At 37.3% G+C, this 25,316-nt stretch overlaps 1 pseudogene; it reads right to left on the bottom strand.

Moving 5' to 3' along the window:
* Positions 1 to 25,316, bottom strand: part of LOC121464657 — a 210,245-nt pseudogene that overhangs the window by 82,760 nt on the left and 102,169 nt on the right.

Genomic DNA, 25,316 nt, shown 5'->3' with positions numbered 1-25,316 from the left:
GCGATCTAATGTGAAATCTTTTCAAATAAGGTAGAAATTATTGACCTTGATTTCTAGTACACAACCCAGGATGGCTGATGAATAGAGATTATTTCAATCATGACATAATCCATTCTCTTTTCTTTCTTCACCAAATATTGAAATCACTCCTAAATGAATGGTTTTAAAGTCACTACTTACAGCTATTCCTGATACCAACTTCTGGATACAATCTTGTCTATTCTCTTGTGAAAATAAGTCTTGTGTTTGATAAGAATATAAAACTGGAAGAAAGACAAATATATAATTATCTGAATTAGTATAGTTAGGTGAAACCTTTTCAGATATATAAGTGACACAATTTTATATATATGTAGACATATATGCTAGATGGCATATTATATAAAATAAACTTCAAATCATATATTCTAATGAAACAATCTTCTAAATGTAAATGGATAGAATAGCTTTTATAACATATATTAAATACATTATAAAAATGAAAGGATTGAGTTTATGCTATCTTAGAGGTTCCAATCACAATTTTAGAATAATAAATGAGATTATGGTGGTTTGAGTGAAATGATCCCATATAATCAGATATCTGAATACATAGTCTAATGTTGGTGGATATTTATGGGTAGGATAAAGAGGTATCAACTTACTGGATCACCTATGCCTTGAACACTGGTTTTAAGTTTTAAAGCCTTCTAATAACAACAGTGAGCTATCTACTTCCTGCTGTGATTCTAGATGGGACCTCTTACTGCTGCTCTACCCCCTGGCCAACTGCTACCTCTGATTCATCGTCATGGATTTTTCTTCTATATATTGCCTTTATCTTGGAATTTTATCACAGCAATAGATAATAAGTAACTAATACAAAGTCTATAACCCAAGTGCAAAAAATTACATACATAAAATTGCATTATCTTAATGGATTTAACACATCTGTACAATCCCTTGAAATGAAAAAAAATGAGTAATATTAAGAAATTAGACAGAATATTAATTAATAAGGAAAGAACAAATGATGAACTGTAAACAGTTACTACTAGCTGGTCTAGAGAGAATCATGTATACCCCAAGGAAGAGATCTATAAAATTTCAGACATCGAGGAAATTCATTAAGACTGTTCCTTTTTATCTTAGATATATTTTCTCTTTTTTTATACAAAAAATAGATGCTTTCATAACATATATTCTGACTATGGCTTTTCATCCCTCAAATGCCCTGAGTTCATCCCCATCTTTACTCATGTCTGAATTTACCCAATTTCAGTCACTTCTTAGAAAATAAATAGGCATCTAAAGAATAACAATAAGATAATATAATAAGAATCAAAGAAGTCAGACAGGATCAGAGAAGAATGGGTAATAAAGAAAAGCACAGTATTTATAGAGAGAAAGACACACATTTCTACCCAGAACATTGCATAAAACAAAGCAAAAGAAAACTCTAGAATGTGTAATGTACATAAAGATTCTATATGGTCAAAAATAAAAATAAATAAATTCCCAAATTATACATTATGGGGGGAAAAGAATGTACAAAAATTCCATTGAGTTGTGTTGGTGATATACTTCAAGTGCTGGTTATAGGGAATTCCTGTAAGTGTTACTTTTATCCCCACTGAGAATCACTTGGAGAAAATTTATTTTTTCTTTGTGGACTCATGGTCTGTTGGAAACAGCTTAGGTAAGATTAGTATTAAATGCTCTTAATTTTCAAGTGCATTTTTCTAGATTCTTTTACAAAATGAATGTAATAGATGAGTGGACATTAGTTAGTATCTACAATTTTATTTTTTGATCAATATATCTGTTTTTACCATACCATTATTATACTAAAACTAATTATTATAAAAAATGTAGTATAATTTAAAACTCTGAATGGTATATTGTTTATAGTTTTATTTTTCATGGTTGTTTAAGCTATTTTGAGGTTTCTGTTTGTTTGTATATATATATGAGGCTGAAAACTGTGTTTTTGGGATCTGAGAAGAGTTGTGTTAGAATTTTGATAGGGTTTTTCACTGAATCAGTATATTACTATATCTATTGACCAATCCTTGAACATGCATATGTATTTTTCTATCTTCCAATATCTTTTTCAATTCATATCTTCAACGTCTTAAAGTTTTTATAAAGGTCTTTAACTGTTTTAATTCAAATTACCCAAAACTATTTTTGAGGTTATTGTGAAAGGCCTCATTTCCCTGAATTCTATTTAAGTCTATTCTCATTTGTATATAGGAAGGCTACTGCTTTTTGTTATTCAATTTTGCATTCCTATCCTTGGTGAAAGTGTTTCTCAGTTGGACAAGTTTCTTTATAAAGTTCTTAGAGTCTTTTATACATAAAATCATAGCATCTTCATATAACATTCTTTTGATTTGTTCCTTTGCTATTAATCACTTCTAGATCTTCTTCATTTGTGTTCTTGTTCAAGCTAAGATTTCAAGTACTGTATTGAATACATATAGAGAGATTAAGTCCACTTACATTGTTCCATTTTTTAATGAAGAGGCTTTGAATTCTCTCCATTTAGTTTGATGTAAGCTATAAACTTTCTGCAATTTGCATCTTTTAAGTAGAGGTATATTTCTTTTACCCCTAATATCTCCAAGACTTCTATCAAGAAGGGCTGTTAATATTGTCAAAGGCTTTTCTGTATCTAATTAGATGAACTTCTGGAATTAGACTTTAAGTTTGTACAAGTGGTAGATTATGTTTATTGATTTTGAATTTTTCATTTTTCCCTACATGTCTTGACATAAAGCCTATGGTAGATTATCTTTTTGATATGTGCTTGGATATAGGATGCAAATATTTTATTGAGGAGTTTTGTATATATGTTCATAATGAAATTGGCATATATTTAACTTACATTTTGGGTGTATACGTGGTTTAGGTATCAAGGTAACTGTCCTCATGAAAAGAATTTCACAGTGTTCTGCAGTTTTTATTTTGTAGAATAACTTGAGGAGTATTCATGTTAATTCAAGAAGCATTATTAAAAGATAGAAGGTACCACCTATTATCATCATTCTGCTTGGTATTAAAATTATTTTTAATGTCCTATTGATTTACCCACAGACTGTAGCATCTCTAAGCCTTCATTTCCAAATTTCTGGCAGAATTTTGCACCTAAAGGTGACTCACAGGTGGACATGGTCCAAACAACAAGAAAATATTTAATTTTAATGAGTATGTTCATAGCAAACTTACTCCATTGACTGTTGAGAGCTCATTCAGGATAGAGTGATAATACATAACAAGGTAGGAAGTCATGAATGACTATAAGAAAATAGTGCTTTCTCTACAGAACATGGCAGTTGCCCATATAAACTGAAGTAATTAGGATAGAATTCATCAGACCTGAGCAATCTCAAGCCAGATTAAAATCCTTGGGAGACAATAAGAAGGAGCCTGGAGATCCATGCCTTGCTGAGAAGCTACTATTATCTTAAAGATACTTAAAAAAGGGCATAATGTTGATTTTAAGAATGTGAAACTGGGGGCTGGAGAGATGGCTCAGAGGTTAAGAGCACTGACTGCTCTTCAGAGGTCCTGAGTTCAATTCCCAGCAAACACATGGTGGCTCACAGCCATCTTTAAAGATATTTGGCGCCCTCTTCTGGCCTTCAGGCAGACAGAATACTGTATACATAATAAATAAATAAATAAATAAATAAATACATTTAAAAACAAACAAACAAAGAATGTGAAACTCCTGATTGTTCAACCATATTGTAGGCCATGTAGGCTCAACACTCAGAATTTTATGAAAGTTTCTGATTGAACTCTGTGAATGAAAAAAAATAAGCAGAAAAAACCAACAATGTCTGGAGGAAGTAGAACATGGGAAGAGTGGAGAGTGGAATGTGGTCAAACGACACTGCAAGGTATTTTTAAATCACTAATAAAAGTATTAAAAGTAAAACATTGTGGATATATAAATTTGTTTCCCCAAACAAATTCCAATGCAGATATAAAACACAAAGGAAAACAAGTGCATATGCAACATTTTTAGATATTAACATATAAATTTTGATAGTCAGAGGTTAGTAGGTGACATTATATTAGACCAATAATGTGTATGACCCTAAAAAGTCTTAATTTCTAAAGAATATTTTGCAGAAATAAAAAACGTACCTTTTAAGTTCTGCAATATCTGACATAAATAATGAACTCTACAAACTTCCAAAATGAATACAACTATAAGATTTATATTTCCTGATTTTATGTGAGACGATACAACAGTGAAAACCATGGAATTCTGTAATGATCACAGACAAACAGACATGAACACGTACAGAGCAATAGTCGTTCAAACATTGTAAAACATTTTAATGCTATTTTTCATTTCAATATTTCATTTCAAAGACTGGTAGAGTTCAAAGATATGGCAACATATCATTTTATTTCTACTTTATACCATAACTCAAGTTAATTATTAAAAGTGAATTTTTAGGTTATTTTACTTATAAAGTACTTTGGAATAATCATTCAATGTAAATTTTTACATAATTTTAGGTAGAAATATTTGTGCATCTGTTATAGGGAGGGGGAGCCTTTGGTTCCATCTGCCTGGCTAGCTTACACCCGAAATAATCACACAGAAACTAAATTAATTAAAACACTGCTTGGCCATTAGCTCTAGCCTCCTATTGGCTAACTCTCACATTTTGATTTAACCCATTTTTATTAATCTGTGTGCACCACGAGGTTATGGTTTACCGGGAAAGATTTAGCATGTCTGACCTGGTGTCTCCATGGTGACTCTCTCACTCTGACTCTGCTTTTCTCCTCCAAGAATTCAGTTCTGTCTTTTCTGCCTATCTAAGTTCTGCTGTATAAGGCCAAGCAGTTTCTTTATTGATTATCCAATGAAAACAACACATAAACAAAAGGACTTCCTACACCATGCATCCCACTTCAGGGCAGAATTTCTCCATGCCCTAGGTTTCCCACTTGGGCCAATGCTTCATTCTGCCTTACCTTGTTCATTGCCTTCTGTCTCTCCAAAGTTCACATTCCAGGGCTCTTTGCTTTCTTCAAGAAAGCTGATCAGGTCTGGTTTTGACACTGAAAGACCTGCATATTGGAAGAGACCTATGACCATAACTTGGGATAACAAAAAACACATGGATTTCTCATAAACCACCATACTGATTATATAATATGGCCTATAATTTAAAATTCCAAATATGATTTTTTATTGCTATTTCCAAATATTTTAATACACTCAAAAGCATTTTTGTTAATATTGTATACCTTTAGTTTCCTTGTAAATTACTACTGGATCAAATGCAAACACATTATGAATCATTAAGATGCAAATTAATATATAATCTATGATGTGTCTGAAAAGTAAAATGTATTATGAAAGTTTGAATGATGAATGTTATCTCCAGGAGTCAGGAATACATTGACAAGATAAAGTTACACAAAACATTGTGTCCTACATATTGAACTCCAAGATTTTTTATTAAATTGGCAAATGAATATGAGGCAGACAATTCAGACATAGATGTAAAACATACTTGTAGGAAACAATTATGATAAAGAAGGAATCATGAGAGAAAAAAGTCTCACCCACAGAGACCATGTTACTGTAGTTCTCCAACATGACTTCCCTGTACAAAGCCCTTTGTGCAAAGTCGAGGCTGTCCCACTCATCTGGAGAGAAATCAATTGCCACATCCTGGAATGTCAAGATTCCCTGTCATGAAAGGAAAGAGTTTATCAAGTGCCCATGTAAAAATTTCTTTATTTAGACTAAGGATACAAGAGTTCATCACAAAACTTGATGTGTTCTTTCTTAGCATTATTCTAAAAGACATACTCCAAAATACTGTCTATACTAAAAATCTGTGTGCTGGAAATATTAAACAAAGTAGGACAATTTATGCTGCAGATTTACAAGCTAACTTGGGGTATGTGAATGGGAGGCATATTATCTTCATGTGAAGTTCCAGACTGTGCCCTTAATTATCTATCCTCATAGCAAATTTTTCTTTAGAAACTACATGTTGAAGAATCATGAGCTGTAGAGTTGCAACCATGTGGGCATACACTGCTGTCAAATAAAAATATGTCAAACATAAGATGTGTCGCAAAGGCAGAATTTCCATATTCAAGAAAGAAGCAGAAATTCTTACTGAATATGATTCTAATGACATCAGTGGGAAGGTCATGGAAGGACTGACACCTTTTTGTGGCGAGCTAGAAAGTGACTGACGTCTAAGGCCCGGATAAGTGCTGGGAACACTGTGGGCAGATACATAGAGGAAAAGTGAAGGATGTAGATTGTGTAGCTGATGCATGGCTTGGATCAGCTGACATCCAAAACTGATTCTCCTCTACAGAGTCCCATCACTGCTTCAAGAACACAAGATGAGTATGAACTAAAGTACAATAAGTTACACAGCAAAATTTCCAAAGAATCAATAAAAATACCAGCAAATTGTGACTAAACAATTCTGTGAAATGCAATCCCATAAATTTGGTATTCTAGATTAGATGTAATATTACAAACAGCATCTTGCTTTCCATCAGTTTTTTTCGACATGAATCATCATGGAAAAGATAGGATAAAAAGGACAAACCACCAAGAACATGCCCTAATGGACAGTATAATTATATTCTTCATCATACATTTCCCTGTGTCTTTTTCCTATTCTAATTCTTTAACATATTCAATATCACTTAACTACATCTTAACTATTTTTTATGATTTTTACTGTTTCATTGTTTAATTGTGCTTTGTGATATTTTCTGTATGTTTCTGTAGTATACCATTTTCTTACATTTTTCTAGTCACATCCTGGGCAGATGTGCTGTTTACTTGAAGACACCACAAATGCAATCCCAGACTACTAAAGCCAGCAAAGTTTTAAATCACCATTGGCAAACAAGATAATCCATGAGAAATCAGATTTAAACAATACCTATCCACAAATCCAGCACTACACAAAATACAACAGGGAAAACTCTGACCAAACAAAGCTACCCGCACACATACAAATACATGCAACAGATAACCTCACACCAATAAAACCCAAAAAGGGAAACACACACTTTCATCAAAACTAACAGGAATTAGCAAATACTGGTCATTAATATCTCTTAATATCAATGAACTCAATTCACCTATAGAAAGTCACAGGCTAAGAGAATGATTATGAAAGCATTATCCAGCCTACTGCTTTATACAAGAAACATGCTTCAACCTCAAAGACATATATTAACTCAGGGTAAATGGTTGGGAAAAGATTTTCCAACCAAATGGACCTAAAGAACAAGTGGGTGTAGCTCTTTAATTATCTAACAAAATAGACTTCAAACTAAAATCAATCAAAAGAGATGAAGAAAAACAGCTTATACTCATAACAGGACCAATCCATCAAGGTGAAGTCTCCATCCTGAATATCTATGCCCCAAATACAAGAACACCCACATATGTAAAAGAAATATTACTAAAGATTAAATTGTAAATCAAACCCCACACACTAATAGTTGGGGACTTAAACACCCCATTCTCCCCAATGGACAGGTAAGCAGACAAAACCTAAAAGAGAAATAAGAAGACTAACAGATTAATGAATCAAATGTAATTTACAGACACCTACAGATCATTCCACCCAAACATGAAAGAATATACCTTCTTCTCAACACCTCACAGAACCTTCTCTAAAATTGATCACATGCTTGGTAGCAAAGCAAATCTCAACAGATAAAAAAAATGGAGTAACCCCCTGGACCACTGTGGTTTAAGATTAGAATTCAACAGTAACACTAATTTCTGAAAACCCACTACACATGGAAAATAAACAGTGCTCTACTGAACCACCCCTGGGTCTCTGGAAGCTATAAACAAAGAAATCGAAGACTTCCTAGAATTCAACAAAAATGAAGGCATAGTGTACCAAAACCTATGGGACACTATGAAAACAGTGCTAAAAAGACAGATCATAGCATTAAGTGCCCACATAAAGAATGTGAAGAAATCTCACACTAGTGACCTAACAGCACACCTGAAAGCTCTAGAACAGAAAGAAGCAGACTCATGCAGGAGGAGAAGATAGGAAATAATCAAAATGAGGGCTGAAATCAATAAAATAGAAACAAAGAAAACAATACAAAAAATCAACAATACAGACAAACCCTTATTAAAACTAATCAAAAGGCAGAGATAGAATATCCAGATTAAGAACATAAGAAGTGAAAAGGGGCATATAACAACAGAGAGTGAGGAAATCCAGAAAATCTTTAAGTCATACTACAAAAGCTTGTACTCCACAAAAATGGAAAATGTAAAAGAAATGGACAAATTTTTAGATAGATACCATCTACTAAATTTAAAACAAGACCAAGTTGACAATTTAAATAGATGTACAAACTGTAAGGAAATAGAAGCTGTTATCACAAGCCTCTTACCAAAAAATTCCCTGAGTTGAATGGTTTCTGTGCAGAATTCTACAAGAATTTCAAAGAGCTAATACCTATACCCCTCAAAGTGTTCAACATAATAGAAATAGAAGGAACATCGTCAAATTCTCTTTCTGAGGCTTCAGTTACCCTGATACCAAAACCACATAAAGAAACAACCAAGAAAGAGAATTACAGACCAATCTCACCCATGAACATTGATCCAAAAATATTCAATAAATTACTGCGCACACCTTTAATTCCAGCACTCGAGAGGCAGAGGCAGAGGTAGATGGATCTCTCTGAGTTTGAGGCCAGCCTGGTCTACAAGAGCTAGCTCCAGGACAGGCTACAAAGCTACAGAGAGACCCTGTATCAAAAAAAAGACCCCCCTTCAAAAAACCTGGCAAACTGAACCCAAGAACTCATAAAAAAAATCATCCACCATGATCAAGTCAGTTTCATCGCAGGATGCAGGGATTTTTCAACGTACAGAATTCTATCAATGCAACCTACCACAAAATAAACTGAAAGATTATCATATGATTATCTCATCAGATGCTGAAAAAGCATTTGAAACCCCTTTATGATAAAGGTCTTGGAGAGAACTGGGATACAAGGAACATATCCAACCATAATAAAAGCAATACACGGTAAGACAATAGCCAACATCAAATTAAATGGAGAGAAAGTCAAAGGGATTATATCAAAATTAGAAACAAGATGAGGCTGTCCACTCTTTCCATATCTATTCAACATAGTTCTTAATGTTCTAGCTAGAGTGATAAGACAACAAAAGGAGATAGAGTGAATATAAATTGGATAGGAAGAAGTCAAACTTTGTTATTTGTAAATTATATGACAGTATACATACATGACCCCAAAACTCTACTCGGGAACTTGTACAGATTAATAATAATAATAATAATAATAATAATAATAATAATAATAGTAATAGTAATAATAATAATAATATTGAAGGATTCAAGATCAACTAAAAATTTTTAGTAGCTTTCCTATATAGAAATGATAAAGAAGCTGAGAAATAAATCAGAGAAACATCACCCTTCACAAAGGCCACAAATAACATAAAATATCTTGTGGGTAACACTAACCAAACAAGTGAAAGTCCTGCTCGACACGAACTTTAAATATTTGAAGAAAGAAATTGAAGAAGATACCAGAAAATGGAAAGATCTCCCATGCTCTTGTATAGGTAGGCTCAACATAATAAAAATGGCAATACTATCAAAAGCAATCTGTTGATTCAATGCAATCCCCATCAAAATCCCAAAAGAAATCTTCACAGATTTTGAAAGAACAGTAATCAACTTCATATGAAAAAACAAAATACCCTAAATAGCCGTAACAATCCTGTACAATAAAGAACTTCTAGAGGCAGCAACGTCCCTGATATCCAGCTCTAATAGAGAGCTATAATAATGAAATGGTCTGGTATTGGTATTAATCAGAGTGTTAGACCAATGGAATAAAATTTAAGATCTGTATATTTTTTTATTTTTTTATTATTGAGAAAAGGAAAAAAAACAAGTTTCCGCCATCTCACAGACTCCCATTTCCCTCCCCCTCCTCCCACACTTCTCCCCCTCCCACCCTTCTCCCCCTCCTCCCACCCTTCTCCCCCTCCTCCCACCCTTCTCCCCCTCCCCCTACTCCTCTCCCCCTCCCTCTCCAGTCCAAAGAGCAGTCAGGGTTCCCTGCCCTGTGGAAAGTCCAAGGTCCTCCCACCTCCGTCCATATCTAGGAAGGTGAACATCCAAACTGGCTAGGCTCCCACAAAGCCAGCACATTAAGTAGGATCAAAACCCCGTGCCGTTGTCCTTGGCATCTCATCAGCCCTCATTGTTCATTATGTTCAGAGAGTCCGGTTTTATCCCATGCTTTTTCAGTCACAGTCCAGCTGGCCTGGGTGAGCTTCCAATAGATCAGCCCCACTGTCTCAGTGGGTGGGTGCACCCCTAGTGGTCCTGACTTTCTAATTTAACAGCATCTTTGAGGTTCCTTGTCTCATAATGTCATGTCAGAACTTTACATCCTTTCTTTCCCTTACATCTTATCTTATTTATACATTTTCCAGTTGAGTGTTTTGGGGGATTCTGTTTCTTTTGGTTTTTCTTGGGCTGTCTTCTAATTGTTTTTTTCTATTATTCTTTGATAGTTTTTGTTTTATCTTACTATATCAAAGTACATTTTTTTGTTATAATTATCCCTTAGAAACCACGTTTTTTTTTTTTTTTGATTCTGAGGAGAGAAAGAAAAGTTTGGATCTGAATGGGAAAAAGATGGGGAAAATGGTCATAGTAGAGCTGAGGCAAATACAACTAGGAAATTAGTTAAGGAAAACTGTTTTAAATAGAAGCATAAGAAAAAAAACTTATTTAAATAGAACCCTATTTTTTTAAATATTCATATAAAAACAACCGTTTTCATTGGGGAAATGTGAGGAGATACCACGTGGGTAGTTTCCAATGCAAGGAATCAAATGAAATAATTAGGGAGAAGTTAATTTTCTGCAAAAGATGTGATAGTTTATGTTCATCACTTGGCAATGCTTAAAAATAATTATTGCTGATAACATAAATCCATTATATCCTGACTACAGAATCAAACACTGTATATGAATCTAGGAACAAAACAACCAAACTAATGATCTCTGAAGTGGTAGACATTGTCACAGAGAACCAAATACAGGTGAATGAAGTCAACATCAATACATTAAGATAAACTGATGACAGCTGTTCACACACAGAGCCACAGATAGTGTTCACACACAGATAGTGATTGCCCAAGGAATAACGCATGGAAACTGTGGTGTGACACAAAAGCATCATTTTTATGCCACGCATAAGCTACGTATGTCTGCCACATTCCAGATTCTCAAGTGAATTCCATATATGTAGTTTTGTTTTCCATAAGACTATGCCATTCCTAATTCTACTTTCTCATAACTGAAAAAGTTATGGTAGGCTACACATTTCATGTGAACGAACATTCATTTTCATAAACCAGTAAACCAAGAGAGCCCCGGGCAGAAGTCATGCCATATATTCATTTTCTGTCTTTATATGAGGATGTGAGTTGGTCTCTGGAGGAATTGGGCATCAAGAAACTACAATATTCCTCTGTCACAATGGAATCCCCAATGATAAGCATCATCAGTTCATTGAGGATCTCTATCTTGAAAAAATGAGCAGGCAAGAACAAAACAAAACAGTGGGAATTTGACACCATGTAAATAGTGTATGTTTAAAGACTCAATCATAACGGTCATAATTTAGCACAGACACGCAAATATCAAAAGAAATAAACTCCTTAGGCAAGAACATGAGAAGCAGAGAAAATCTGCAAAATAAATATACCAACTGTAGAAGAAATTGAGCATAGCTGCTGTGCAGAGACATACTTACTATAGAACCATCCATCTCTTCTGAGCTTCTGTTCCTGGATTCTCTCTAGAGGATTTGCTTTTTAAAAAAGTATTACTAAATACCATTCACCTGCTACATGCACACTCACCATCTGCAGAGCCTCAGAAATCAGGGAGTATTTACTCCTGACTTGGTTAAACAGATACTCATGAAAACAAGAGACATTAAAATGCTGAGTTTCTCCCTTGCGGAGTTCAAGTGGTCTGCTCAGCAGTCAAGTTATCCAGTGAGATCATGGGCTGCACTGGCCGGTTGCACTCAACCAAGGCAAAGCAGCAGTGGGGAAAGGAAAGCTGAACTCCAATGGAGATCCAAATCTTATGAAGCTTATCATACCTCTACCTTGTTTTTACTGGGAAGATTCACAAAGATGTTGGGGCTGCTAATTAGATTAACAAATAGAAGCTGTCGAATGAAGCACAAGTGAAAGCAATTTTATTTCACCACAGTTATTTGTGACTGAAATTTTGTGAGAACTGCAAGTATTTTTGGCTTCTTTTAATGGAGGCAGTAGAGTTCAAAAGGCTTTAACACTAGACTTTGTTCATTAAGCATGTAGCATATTACCACAGTATGTTATGATAGATCCTTATGGACTCATATATTCTGACATGAAAAGCAAATACTGAGATTTTCATTATTCCCATGATGACCTACTGTTAGGAACCATCCTTATACTTAAACATGAGTAACAAAGACTATGTATGAAGGATGTGGGGATAGGTAAAGAAGGACGCCTAGTAAATAAGAATGGAACCTTTGAAGCATGGGTTTCACTCTACTTACTTATTTCACCGTCACAAGTAGACTGTAGACTTCATTAGAACCGGATGTAGCACAAATTTACCATGGACATGCATAACAAAACCACAGAATATGGTTTGAAAAAAAATCTGTTCTTTGTGCCTGATTCTTGCTGTCCTTTGTACAGAGTTTTTATTTGTTTGTCTCTTCTCTCTGACCATTTAAAAATGCTTTACACTGATGCTGGACTATTTTCCCAAACCCATTTGATCTTTCTGACAATTTGACAGTCTCTACTGTTTGGATAATTTACTTATGTCTTCCAGTGTAATACCTGTAATGGATTTATCATCAATTGTTGTCCCCTAAGCTTTACTATCAACTGCTTCTTCTCTGACACAGAAGCAGCTGAATGTGTATAAACACATGTTTCTAGATTTTTGACACAGGAAATAGCTCTCTTCACTCTCTGTGATCTCAAGGCAATCTAACATGTACTATTAACAGCAATTAATGGCATTCACCCTTAAGAGGTTATTCATGGGAAAAATTTTGTAAGCATGCCAAAATTTAAAAATACTTAAGTTAAAGTTATTAAAATACAGTAAAAATCCTACATGATACTTTAAAAATATTTCCTTCCATATTATGTGTTGTCAAGATAATTATTTGAGATATAATAATCATGAATTTGTGGAAAACATCATTGTTTAATAAACACTCCTCGGGTACAATAGTATAAGTTCTCTCAGGAAACACATAGGTCAAATCTTGAAAGGTGAGAATGGTTTTTACATGTTCCATCTCATCTCATCATGTTTTAGGATATGTAACACACCATAACATAAGTTTATTCCAAACAACACTGACTCAATTAAGGTCATGGACTCATGATTTTTGGTTCACTTTTGGAGAATGCAAATTATTTTCAGTTTTTAAAGATAGCCTAGTGATTTGAGACAGACTAAACATAAATGAAGATGTCTAACTGTTAAATATTAAGAATGTATTACTTTCTTTGGTCTATGACTTTTGACTTTTAAAGACAAACTACGCTTGCAAACAGGCACATAAAGGAGAAGAACTTCTGTGGGGAAATCAACCCAAGTTAATACTCCATACTCCCTCCTGTAGTGAACAACTTTGGAATGAGAAAAAAATATGAAGGTGCCTGTGACAGTGCCTGTCTCTCTACCTTCATGAGAACCCTCAGTGCAAATGATGAGAAAATTATGAATGGGCAGAGTGATTGCCACTGGATGTCTCTAAAGGAACTCATCAATAAAGATTTAAAAAAAACATTTCTGAAATAGTTGAAAAACATAAATATGATATTCATTTGAAGAAGGTACCACCTCATATACCAAAAGAAAGAAAAGAGCTAAGGGTAATTCCCTCTAACTTTAAAAGCAATGTAGTTCACATGTGGGGGTATATGGAGACACATTTGTGATCTATTGTCTGCCAGGCTGCAGAGAGCTACTAGACAACAGGACCCAAGTCATATACATGGCCTACACTTCCCCATTCCCAAGACCCTTCCCACAGCTCATTCAGCTTAAGTGAAAAAAATTGATAAATATAACAAATGTGTCTTTATGATAAATGAAGTGTCTTATCATATAATAATAATAATATGGGAAAATAATGATAAAGGCCTCTGTGGGATTTACAGTTGAATAGAAGCACTAATATGCTTTCTATGCATATAACATCATACGTCAAATATAATGACCTAGAAATTCAATCTTAGACATGTACCTAAGTCTAGTACACCAAAGGACTGTGATTCCCATAATTAAAATATACTAATCATGTCACTTTACAAACAGCATGTGATTCTATTGGAAATTTCCATATGTGGACAACTGGATTCCCTGGCTATTCTCCCTCAGATATTCTTATTTAAATATTTTGGAGTTTATGTAACTTTTCATTTTAAGTTTAAGTTATATTTATGAGTGTTTATCTTATTGAATACAAAGGTCACACCCTCCATAGCTGTCCATGCAGCTGTGTTTTCTTAGGCCTCTGTGTGCCTAAATTTTATATTATAGACTGTAAATGTCCTTTTCCATTCACTGAATCTTGGCTGACCATTGCTCTGTCTGCTGTTGTCTCTATTCTAGTAATCAGCAGTGGGTAAATTGTTCTGAATCACTGAAGTAAGGGAGACCTGAACTCTCGCCCTCCTTCGAAGCCCTAACCAGTCACCAAGTTCTGTTTTTACCATGTTCTCTTTCTACAGAGAACAGGTTCATTTAATGATGTTAGGATTCACACAATAGCATTTTACCTTTTTTTTTTTTGATTTTTGAGACAGGGTTTCTCCGTAGCTTTTGGTTCCTGTCCTGGAACTAGCTCTTGTAGACCAGGCTGGCCTCGAACTCACAGAGATCCGCCTGCCTCTGCTCCCGAGTGCATTTTACCTATTTTATTGTACCGAGGGAAACTGGTAAAAATCATCAGATACCTTGTTCATTATTTCACGTGGATGTTGGACCATGTTAGAAAGTGACTTAGTGCAGTCTGCATGTATGGAGGACATTGTCAGAGTGCAAAATCTGAAGTATAATTTAGACTTTGTTTGACTGCCACCTAGTGTCCCATTGGCAGGATGGTCTTATTTGTTTCTCTTAAATTTTTTTTTAATATTAGAAACTGTCTTTATTTCTATATAAATGATAGCTAAAATTGCACATAGAGGACATTTAAGAATTGTTTACAATTCCTATGAAACTGAAGTATAAAGTTTGAGTCTAAAGCATAAAGTTTAGTAGGGAAGATAGATTTCATAGTTCTTCATTGTCCCCAGAGTTCTTATTTTTTCATTGAGAAAAGGAAATAAAAAAGTTTTCGCATCCTCCCAGCCTCCCATTCCCCCCACACACACACCCTTCTCCCCCTCCCACCACTCCTCTCCCCCTCCCTCTCCAGTCCAAAGAGCAGTCAGGGTTCCCTGCCCTGTGGAAAGTCCAAGGTCCTCCCCCCTCTGTCCATATCTAGGAAGGTGAACATCCAAACTGGCTAGGTTCCCACAAAGCCAGAACATTAAGTAGGATCAAAACCCAGTGCCATTGTCCTTTGCGTCTCATCAGCCCTCATTGTCCTCCATATTCAGAGAGTCCGGTTTTATCCCATGCTTTTTCAGTCACAGTCCAGCTGGCCTTGGTGAGCTCCCAATAGATCAGCCCCACTGTCTCAGTGGGTGGGTGCACCCCTCGTGGTCCTGACTTCCTTGCTCATGTTCTCCCTCCTTCAGTGATTTGCTGCTACACTGAGCTTTTCTTACCTTGGATTTTCTTTCCATTTCTGTCTCCATGGACATCTAGTTTCCTTGCAGCTTTCTATGTAGTAGCTTTCTGTGAACTTTTCCCTCAAACATTTACTATTGCTTGTTTGTTTAAACTTTTAAACACATGAAGTTTAAAACAAACTGATATTTATGTGAAATCACAAATAATTTCAGGAAAATTAAAAATTGCATTTATATAGAATATAATCACATTACATAGGAATAATATACCAAGAAACTAAAATATCCATCAAAATTTGAAAGAATTTGATCTTGGCTGCTTCTTTAATATATTATCTCTTGACGTACAGTCAAGAATTATTATTGCTTACTTCAATCCTACTAGAAATATTTATTCATAATAGCTGATGTTTGAATAATTGCTAGCATAACAATAACGCTTAAACGATTCAGTTTATAAACAATATATGATGACTATAAAGTTTAAATCTAGATACATGTTTCTAAATTTATAAGAACTGTCAAGTTAAGTATTGACTAAACTTTGAATATTAGTGATCTTGAAGATTTTGTGATGTTAAATAAGTTGCCACATTCTTGACATGTGTAAAGTTTCTCATGGATATGAATTCTGTGATAAGATTGAAGAGTTGAGACCTTGGTAAAGGATTTGCCACATGCTTGACATTTGTGAGGTTTCTCACCAGTATGGATTCTTTGGTGATCTTGAAGATTTCTGTTATAGACAAAGAACTTGCAACATTATCGACATTCATAAGGTTTTTCACCAGTTTGGATTCTGTGATGAGTAGGAAGAATTGAGACCTAGGTAAAACACTTGCCACATTCTTGATTGACATCTGTAAAGTTTCTCACCAGTATGGATTCTCTGGTGAGCTTTAAGATTTGCATTATGCTATAGGATAGGGTCGTTTCAGGTTCCCTATCTTCATCTGCCCAAGGAACTAACTGGGGACATCGCCTTGGGATCCTGGGAGCCACTGTAGGTTCAAGTCTCTTGCCAGCCCTAAGGTGGCTCCCTTAACTAAGAATTGTGCTTCCATGCTCCCCTATCCAGCCTTCCTTTATCCCAATCATCAGAACCTTCATCTGGTGATGGATGGAGATAGAGATAGAGACCCACACTGTAGCACTGGACTGAGCTCCCAAGGTCCCAATGAGGAGCGGAAGGAGGGAGAAGATGAGCAAGGAAGTCAGGACCACGAGAGGTGCACCCACCCATTGAGACAGCGGGGCTGATCTATTGGGAGCTCACCAAGGCCAGCTGGACTATGACTGAAAAAGCATGGGATAAAACCAGACTCTCTGAACATGGCGAACAATGAGGGCTGATGAGAAGCCAAGGACAATGGCACGGGGTTTTGATCCTACTTCATGTTCTGGCTTTGTGGGAGCCTAGCCAGTTTGAATGTTCACCTTCCTAGACATGGACGGATGGGGGCAGACCTTGGACTTTCCACAGGGCAGGGAACCCTGACTGCTCTTTGGACTGGAGAGGGAGGGGTAGAGGAGTGGTGGGTGGGGGAGAAGGGTGGGAGGAGGGGGAGGGTAATGGGAGGCTGGGAGGAGGGGGAAACTTTTTTTTCCTTTCTATCAATAAAAAAATAATAAAATAAAATTAAACAAAAAAGATTTGCATTATGGGTAAATGACTTGCCACAATTTTTGCATTTGTATGCCTTCTCTTTGGGATTAAGTCTCTTATTCCTAGTGAGGCATGTACATCTTTTAAAGCACTTTCCACATTCCTTATAGGTGTTTTGTCTCACCTCATTTTGATTCCTTAATGCTTTTTGTTTCTGGTCATGCTTGAAAAATAAATATTCTGTATTATAATCAAAAGTCTCCTTAAATTTATCATATATGTATTGTCTCTTATGGAATCAGCCTTCTTTTATGTTTATAACACTAAGTAAAAACACACTGTCATTTAGTGTTCTGGGAATTTGTCCCTTCAAGATGAGAATTCTCGTAACTATTTGTTGTAGGAGGTCATTTGTTCATTTCCCAGAAGCCCAGATTCCTGTAATAATCACACAAAACTATACTAATTAAATCACTGCTTGGCCTATTAGCTCTAGCTTTTTATTGCTAGCTCTTACACATTAATTTAATCCATTTCTATTAATCTGTGTATTGCCATGTGACTGTGATTTACCAGGTCACATTCCGGTGTCTGTTTATGGCAGGGTTATATGGCATCTTTAAACTCTCCCTTTGTTTTACCAGCATTCAGTTTAATTTCCCTGCCTACCTCTACTCTTTTGTCGTAATACAGGCCAAGACAGTTTCTTTATTAATCAATGGTATTCAGAACATACAGAAGGGAATTCCATATCATCTCCCCTGTTCTGTTTAAAGAAAAAGAAAGGTTTTAACTTTAACATAGTAAAATTACATATAACAAAACAGTTATTAAGCAAGAATTACAGTTACAATATTTATATATACTTTATCTGATACCATAACTATGGAAAACTACAATTATAACTATGTATTCTTCAACTCCATCAATGACTCCAGAAGGATATAATATTACCTAAGTAAACAGGAAGTGCATTGTAAGCAACTTCCAAAACTCTAGAATGGACAGAAACATTTCGCTGCCTGGTCAGTCACCCAAGTTCTTCTGTAACACTGGTGTGTCCATCTTCAGCCTACAGGCTCATAGTATCCAGAAGACTTTTCCATGAAGCAGGAATTTTCAAAGACAGTTCCACCTATATTGGCAGTTTGTCAGTCACTTTTTTCTGTGTCTTACAGAATGTCTGGCAGACTTTTTCATAAAGCAGCAATATCGAAGGACAGTCTTACCTTTAGGCAAGTTCAGCAGTCATTTCTCTGTGGGTCCTGCATGTCCAGTTCATAGAGCACATCATCACACAGTCCAGAAAAGAGCCGTTTCTTGTCCAATTGTCTAACAAACTCTATGAGGAGCCTCTTTTCCAAAGCAACATGTCCTTAGACTCAAATTCTGAAGTCAAGATACCATTTTGTTGATTTACCTTACCAGCCCCCAAATGTCTCTCTGCAGTCAAAAAATTCAAAGAAAACACTATAGTATACATAATCCAGACTCTCTGTGTATTTTCCATTTTATCTGCTCCTTAAAATGGTAAGCATTTCTTAAAAATCTAAGCAGCAGCATTGCTAGGGCAAATATAGCCCTGCCTGCTTGGTCTGCACAGTCTAACATGGTGGAAGTCTGTGCAATGTCTCTGAAACTGCTGGATGGGGGCTGTCCTCATCACATCAACTCTGATAACCAGTTGGCCCATGCTGCCACTAAGTAACTTGCAGCACACTACCTACATACCCCATTTAAATGCTCAGTCTTCTGAAAGAGCCAGGGTTTGTGCTGGCGGCTGAGCCCAGAAAGCCAACATTTCAAAAGTGTGCAGCTTTTTCTGCTACCACTGAATCTGGAAAACCTCTCTTAAAGCAACTATAGCACGCTGCCAGCAGGAAAAAAAATGCAATTAAACTTGGTTATTTTAGTGCCTAGAATTCCTTTCCAAGTCCTCACAGTTTCTGTGTGGATTTAGTTATCACATGTTGGTACACCAATTTGTATTAAGGAGGCCACTTGTTTGTTCCTGGCTGCCCAACCCCAAAATAATCACACAGAACTGTACTATTTTCAATACTGTTTGACCAATAGCATACACTTATTTCTGGCTAACTTATATCCTAAATTAACCCATCTCCATTAATCTATGATTCTCCACAAGGCTGTAACGTACAGGGCAAAGTTCCAGCATCTGTCTCCGGGGGACTACATGGCTTCTCCTTGACCCTACTTTCTTTCTCCCAGCAGTCAGTTTCGCTTTCCTAACCTAGGTCTATTCTGCTAAGCCAATGATCAAAACAGCTTCTTTATTCATTAACAAATAAAAGCAACACATATGCATAAGGACCTCCCATACCAACTATTCTTCCTAGAGTTCCTAGAAAAAGTTTTATATCATGATATGTGTAAGGCTTTTCAAACCTAGAAATGCTATAATTTTTTCCAGTTTCATTTGATTGAGAAAAGACTTCTCATGCTCATCTAAACTGAATGACTTGTCACAAATGTAATTAATAGTTGAGAAAACTCTAACAATTGTTTAATTAATACATATAATTCAGTTTTGGGTTTTTCTAATTTCCCTGTACAATAAAACATATTTTTAAATTTTATTTTTTTATTAATTAATTTATTTATTAAAGATTTCTGTCTCTTCCCTGCCACCGCCTCCCATTCCTCCCTTCCCCAATGAAGTCCCCCTCCCTCGTCAGCCCAAAGAGCAATCAGGGTTCCTTGCCCTGTGGGAAGTCCAAGGACCACCCACCTCCATCCAGGTCTAGTATGGTGAGCATCCAAACTGCCTAGGCTCCCACAAAGCCAGTACATGCAGTAGAATCAAAAACCCATTGCCATTGTTCTTGAGTTCTCAGTAGTCCTCATTGTCTGCTATATTCAGCGAGTCTGGTTTTATCCCAGGCCTTTTCAGACCCAGGCCAGCTGGCCTTGGTGAGTTCCTGATAGAACATCCCCATTGTCTCAGTGTGTGGGTTCACCCCTCGCAGTCCTGAGTTCCTTGCTCGTGCTCTCTCTTTTTCTGCTCCTGATTTGGACCTTGAGATTTCTGTCTGATTTTCCAATATGGGTCTCTGTCTCTGTCTCCTTTCCTCGCCTGATGAAGGTTAATATTCAGGAGGATTTTAGTTGTATTTTTTTACTATAGAAACTGCTTCTAAAAATGTAAGTGATCTAATGTAGCTACTTTCAAGATAAGGTAGAGATTCGTGACCCTTTTTGGTAGAACTTTCCAGAGAGGCTGGTGAATACAGATTATTTCAATCATGCCATAACCATTCTCTCCAAATTTTGAGAATATACTTAAATGCAATGTTTTTTAGTCACTACCAGCTTAACCCTCTCTTTCAACCTGAGGAATTGACCCTTGAGCTCCCAGAAACCCTCCAGTGTTCCTAGAGATGGGATGACTGCTCCCAACCCACAGGTCTTCAGGGCCTTGGTTGTTCCCTTTGCTGGCACTCAATTTTGGCTTGCTCCCTTTCATTAAGCTCGTGTTTGGGACGGCATGGCTAGTGGCCAGCCCCCACCTCACCCACAGCTGAAGGACCAGGGTGTTGTAATTTGAGCGGCAGGCTACGTTCCTGGCACCTGGCTGCCCGCACGACTAGCTTTATACCCGAAATATATGGGCACCACTCTCTGTTGTGATAGGAGCGGCAGGGCTGCATCCCCAGCACCCGGCCACCCACATGGCTAGCTTATGCCCCGAAATAATTACATGGAAACTGTATTCTTTTAAACACTGCCTGGCCCATTAGTTCCAGCCTCTTATTATCTAGCTCTTTCATATTGATCTAACCCATTTCTAATAATCTGTGTAACCCACGAGGTGGCTTACCTGGGAAAATCTTAACCTGTGTCTGTCTGGAGTGGGAGAATCATGGTGACTTGTGACTCGGCTTCTTTCTCCCAGAATTCTGTTCTGTCCACTCCACCTACCTAATTTTCTGTCCAATTAGGGCCAAGCAGTTTTCTTTATTAGTTAACCAATGAAAGCAACAGATAAGATACAAGACCCACCTCCATTACCAGGGTCCTTCAGTTCTTACTCTTTTTCTTTTTTTATTTCTTTTCTTTTCTCCTTTTGTCGTAACTGCTGCTCAGAGTGCCCCCCCCCAGCCTCCCTGGTTTTTGAGTCACCTGACCAGATCCAGCTAGGCCATAGCACTCCACTCATGGACCGGGGATGCTCACCCACTTGTCTTGAGTGTTTGCATTGATCTGCATCTCACCTAAACAGGGAGACAATCTCGTTGTAGACTTTGAGGTGCCGCTGCTTCATGGGTTTTCATGGCCTTGACCATGGGGGCAAGCCTTCCAAGCCTATCAATCCGGCCTTCCCACTGGGACCCCTTTTAGAGGCCCTACAGCCTCATGCTTTAATGTCATACTTATAAACCTCCACAGTTATCTGTCTTTGTTCACAAATATGGCCCCAATATAACTTAGAGGGAAATTGTAAATGGCTGCCTAATGGCACCTTTGATCCCGATATTTTACAAGAATTATCAAATTATTGCCAGCCACATGCAAATGGAAAGAAATCTCATATATCCAGGGTTTTTTCTATGTAAGCTCTAAGGTGGACCCCTCTGTCCTTGCTCACTGTTCACCTGTGCACATGTTCCTAGCTATGCCATCTGCTCCTGAGGAACTCCCCACTTCTGCTATGGACCCAGCTAACAAATCTCCACCTTTCTGGCCTCGGGAAACTACCCCTCCCGCCCATACCCACCTGCTCTGTCTCTAAAAGCCTCACCAAATTCCTCTCCTTCCCTCCCCTCCCGGCCTGCTTGGTCTCCAGAAACCTCACCAAATTCCTCTCCCTCCCATCCTTCCCCAACTGCTCAGTCTCCCAAAGCCTTGTCAAGTTCCCCTTCCCCTCCAGTGCCTGGCTGTGGCAGCTGCCCTGCCTTGGCACCCTCCTTTACCCCTCCTCTCACATGTTCACGTGCTGCTACGGAATCTAATCCCAACCAAGCCAAGCCTGCCACTGTCCTGCCGTTGCGAGAGGTGGCCGGTGTAGATGGAGATTGGTCAGGGTATATGTTCCGTTTTTTTTCTATCGGAATTCTTCCATATAGAAAAGTTACTGGGTTCCTATACATCTAATCCTACCACTTTCATAAAACAATTCCGATATCTTACTCAATCTTATAATCTTACTTTCCATGACATCTTTATGATTCCATCAATAACCTACTTCCTGAGGAGCACAGGTGAGTTTGGGAGCAGGCCAGACAACATGCAGATGAGGTTCACCAGACTCTTGCCTCCCACCTTCCCGGGGCAGAGGCAGTCCCAGAGCAAGAGCCGCACTTGAACTATAACAGTCCAGGTGGGATTTTGGCCAGAGACCGATTTTTGACTTGTCTCCTGGCAGGCCTTTGTAAGGCTGCCCTCAAGCCAGTAAATTATGCTAAACTCACAGAGATTATTCAGGATACGAAGGAGAATGCTCCTGCATTTTTGGAACGCCTTACAAAGGCTTTGTTACAGTACACTAACCTAGATCCAGAAACTCTCCCTTCTCCTTTTTTTCCTATATACAACTTCTCAGTATACCTCCAATGTCATGCTTAAATGTCCAAATAACCACTCAGCTGCTGTTACAGGAATCGTCATCAGACATAGAGCCAACAGTCCAAGGACGGTCAAAAGCCAGGTATTAAGCAAAACCTTAACAAGTTCCTTAACATAACAGGTTCACCCCTGACTGCAGTAGTGTCTCCCGGATGTTGAGGTAATGCCATAATACACTCTATTATCCTAATCATATACAGTTAATATATCCAAAATTTATTTCTTTCTGAGACATTTTTAAGCTCCAGGGAACCAGATTGACACACCTGAATGGACCAGACTTGTATAATTTAATTTTTTATCATTCCTGGTCTTGGGGATCCCTGAACCCCCCATCCATCATTTAATTCTTTCTCTGTCATTCCTGTTCCCGGGAACCCTTAAGCCCCCCATCTTAAACCTCCCCTTTATTAATCTAATTTTTCCTCTCCTAAACATAATGTTTGTCTTTCTTACGAGGTCCAAGCCATCAGATGACTCAGTTCCTCAAAGCCTGAAGAAATGCAGTCTTAATCAGCCACTTCTGGATGCCAGCAGACAGGACGTGACTGGACAGCACGCAGTGGACATCCCAAACCCCTCGATGCCCACAAAGTCAGCAGGAAGCAGTTATGAGAGACCTGGCTGCACCCCCATTCCCTACCCTTTAAGATCCTTAACTCCCCCCAAATTTTTATAATAAACCAAAGTGTGGAATGTAATTCCTTTAGCCACCCGTGAGGCTGCACTTCTGGGTTCTGAGGCCAGCACATGTATCCCAGGTGCACATGCATGAGTTGCCCGCTATCTGCGTCACCAGTGTTTCATGTAGAAGCCCCCATACACAGGCACAGGTCGTAGTGTTGCCAGTCATCAGAGTCTGACATGGGCACGTCTTCATGCGTGAGTCGCCAGCATCTGACCTAGAAGACCCCATAAGCAAACGCAGGGCGTAGGATCGCCCATCATCAGCGTCTGATGTAGGCACGCCTTTCCCCCTCATGCGCATGTGCTGGGAAATCTTTAAAAGCTAAAGGCACCATTCCCATGCTCTCTCCTCCCACCCCTTTTGTTCACCACTCTCCAAGCTCATCTGCACAGGTCTTCTTAATAAACTTATACACCTGGATTTGTTTGTGTCTCATGCTCTCTCCTCATCTCCGCAGGACATTTTAAGTTCATAATATTAGAAGTAAATTTACGACATGATCTAATAGCATCATTCTTTATCAATTCACAGTTTCAGAAACCACAATTTTGACCTTTTTAAATTCTTATTTATTCAATGTGTCTTTCTATCATGCATCTGGATTCCATTTACTTCCCATTCCTTAGATCAAATCACCGCTTTAGCAAACCCACCCAAATTATACTTAAGGGAGAAACATTTTAAAAGAGTCATAGAGAAAAAGAAAAGATGAATAAATAAATATATCACCATTGTAGCATCAGTATGAAACAGATTGCAAGTTGTTTGTTGTAAGAAGTCTTTGATTTGAATATAAGGCTCTGGTTCCTACCACACTATGGATGTTGAGCCTTCACAGTGACAATTCTTGCATATTTGCTGTTGCCCCATGATGTGACGATCCTGCTTTAAAGGGACACATAGGTATTTTTACAGTGGATAGATTCATTTTTTGTCATCATTCTATAACGTATTGATCTATATTTACATGATGTTGAAATAAACCAGGATAGAGAGTCTGTAATTTTGGAAAGCTCATTCCTATATGGGGCATCTATATTAACTCCAACGATCAGAGGACATTTAAAGAGAAATATCGGTAAGTATACAAGAACAAGAAGATTTTGAGGAGTAAATGCAAATTCCACGTTCTAGATATGCAAGAGCTGGTACAAATGTGAAATGCAAACCAAATGGTCAAAAAATACTTGTAGAACAAAAGTATGTGCTCTACTATGTTCATAGCAGCATTGTTTGTAATAGCCAGAACCTGGAAACAACCTAGATGCCCTTCAATGGAAGAATGGATGAAGAAAGTATGGAATGTATACATATTAGAGTACTACTCAGCAGTAAAAAACAAGGACTTCTTGAATTTTGCATACAAATGGATGGAAATAGAAAACACTATCCTGAGTGAAGTAAGCCAGACCCAAAAAGAGGAACATGGGATGTACTCACTCATATTTGGTTTCTAGCCATAAATAAAGGACATTGAGCCTATAATTCATGTTCCTAGAGAAGCTAAATAAGAAGATGGACCCAAAGAAAAATATATCGGCATCCTCCTGAATATTAACCTTCATCAGGCGATGA

This window comes from Microtus oregoni, unplaced genomic scaffold (genome assembly GCF_018167655.1).
Source record: "Microtus oregoni isolate MIOR12 unplaced genomic scaffold, Mior012 000029F_ref0000214, whole genome shotgun sequence".
NCBI classification, from domain to species: Eukaryota; Metazoa; Chordata; class Mammalia; order Rodentia; family Cricetidae; genus Microtus; species Microtus oregoni.
Note: the sequence above shows the minus strand (reverse complement) of the source record. Positions and strands in the feature narration are given on the sequence as shown.